Raw genomic sequence first — 2,649 nt, forward strand, 5'->3', positions numbered from 1 at the left:
AATTTTAAAAATCAAATTTTTTTTTTAATAAATTTCAATTTTATCTTTTTAAAAATCAATTTCAAAATCTTTTCTAACTTCTTATCTTTTCAAATTGATTTTCAAATCTTTTCCAACTAACTAATTGACTTTTTGTTTGCTTCTTATCTTTTTCAAAACCACCTAACTACTTTTCTCTCTCTAATTTTCGAAAATCACCTCCCTCCTTTTCAAAATATATTTTTAATTAACTAACTATTTTAAATTTTAATTTTAATTTTACTTCTTCTCTTAATTTTCGAAAATCACTAACCTTTTTTCAAAAAAAAAAAATTTCGAAATTCTCCTGCTCTCATCTTTTTCTATTTATTTATTTATTTACTAACACTTCTCTTCATCTTAAAATTCGAACCCCCTCTTCCTCTCTGTGTTCGAATTTTCCTCTTCTTATTCTTCTATTCTTTTCTTCTTCTACTCACATAAAGGAATCTCTATACTTTGACATAGAGGATTCCTCTTCCTTTCTGTGTTCTTCTTTTTCATATGAGTAGGAGCAAGGACAAGGACATTCTTGTTAAAGCAGATCCTGAATCTAAAAGGACTCTGAATAAGAAGCTTAGAGAAGCTAAAGCACAACAATTCAGAGAAAACCTTACAGAGAATCTCGAAAAAGAGATAGACATGGCCGAACCCAATAACAATGGTGGAGGCACAAGGAGGATGCTTGGTGATTATACTACACCTACTTCCAAATTTGATGGAAGAAGCATCTCAATGCCTGCCATTGGAGCAAACAATTTTGAGCTGAAGCCTCAACTAGTTGCTCTAATGCAACAGAACTGCAAGTTTCATGGACTTCCATCAGAAGATCCCTATCAGTTTTTAACTGAGTTCTTACAGATCTGTAAGACTGTTAAGACTAATGGAGTAGATCCTGAAGTCTACAGGCTCATGTTTTTCCCTTTTGCTATAAGAGACAGAGCTAGAACATGGTTGGACTTACAACCTTAAGATAGCTTGGACTCTTGGGATAAGCTGGTCACGACCTTCTTGGCCAAGTTTTTTCCTCCTCAAAAGCTGAGCAAGCTTAGAGTGGATGTTCAGACCTTCAAACAAAAAGATGGTGAATCCCTCTATGAAACTTGGGAAAGATACAAGCAGATGACCAAAAAGTGTCCTTCTAACATGCTTTCAGAGTGGACCATTTTGGATATATTCTATTATGGTCTATCTGAGTTCTCTAAGATGTCACTGGACTATTCTACAGGTGGATCCATTCACCTAAAGAAAATACCTGCAGAAGCTCAAGAACTTATTGATATGGTTGCAAATAACCAATTCATGTACACTTCTGAGAGGAATCCTGTGAGTAATGGGACGCCTCAGAGGAAGGGAGTTCTTAAAATTGATGCTCTGAATACCATATTGGCTCAGAACAAAGTTTTAACTCAGCAATTCAACATAATCTCTCAGAGTCTGAATGGATTGCAAAAATGCATCCAACAGTACTAAAGAGGCATCTTCTGAAGAAGAAGCTTATGATCCTGAGAAACCTGCAATGGCAGAGTTGAATTACATGGGTGAACCCTATGGAAATGCCTATAAACCCTCATGGAGAAATCATCCAAATTTCTCATAGAAGGATCAACAAAAGCCCCAACAAGGCTTTAGAAATGGTGGAAGAAACAGGCTTAGCAATAGCAAGTCTTTTCCATCATCTTCTCAGCAACAGACAGAGAATTCTGAGCAAAGCTCCTCTAGCTTAGCAAACATAGTCTCTGATCTATCTAAGGCCACTTTAAATTTCATGAATGAAACAAGGTCCTCCATTAGAAACTTGGAGGCACAAGTGGGTCAGCTGAGTAAGAAAATCACTGAAACTCCTCCTAATACTCTCCCAAGCAATACAGAAGAGAATCCAAAAAGAGAGTGCAAGGCCATTGATATAATCAAAATGGCCAAATACAAAGAGGAAGGGGAGGACGTGAATTCCAATGAGGAAGACCTCATGGGATGTCTCCCAGACAAGAAGGAGTTCCCTATTGAGGACCTAAAGGAATCTGAGGCTCATATAGAGACCATAGAGATTCTATTAAACTTACTTCTGCCATTCATGAGCTCCGAGAACTATTCTTCCTCTGAGGAGGATGAAGATGTAACTGAAAAGCAAGTTGCTCAATATCTAGGAGCCATCATGAAGCTGAATGCCAAGTTGTTTGGTAATGAGACTTGGGAAGATGAACCTTCCTTGCTCATTAGTGAACTAAATACATGGGTTCAGCAAACTTTACCTCAAAAGAAACAAGATCCTGGTAAATTCTTAATAACCTGTACCATAGGCACCATGACCTTTGAGAAGGCTCTGTGTGACCTGGGGTCAGGAATAAATCTTATGCCACTCTCTGTAATGGAGAAACTAGGGATCTTTGAGGTGCAGGCTGCCACATTCTCATTAGAGATGGCAGACAAGTCAATAAGACAAGCTTATGGATTGGTAGAGGACGTGTTAGTGAAGGTTAAAGGCCTTTACATCCCTGCTGATTTCATAATCTTAGACACTAGGAAGGATGAGGATAAATGCATCATTCTTGGAAGATCCTTCCTAGCCACAACAGGAGCTGTGATTGATGTTGACAGAGGAGAACTAGTCCTTCAATCGAATGGGGACTA

At 37.8% G+C, this 2,649-nt stretch overlaps 1 non-coding gene across 1 annotated transcript; it reads right to left on the reverse strand.

Moving 5' to 3' along the window:
• Positions 1–1,062: 1,062 nt before the first annotated feature.
• On the reverse strand, positions 1,063–1,170 carry LOC130952889 (small nucleolar RNA R71). Its single transcript, XR_009075063.1, has one exon. It is a non-coding gene; the product is annotated as a small nucleolar RNA R71 (small nucleolar RNA).
• Positions 1,171–2,649: the final 1,479 nt, after the last annotated feature.

Source organism: Arachis stenosperma, chromosome 9 (assembly GCF_014773155.1).
Source record: "Arachis stenosperma cultivar V10309 chromosome 9, arast.V10309.gnm1.PFL2, whole genome shotgun sequence".
Lineage (NCBI taxonomy): Eukaryota > Viridiplantae > Streptophyta > Magnoliopsida > Fabales > Fabaceae > Arachis > Arachis stenosperma.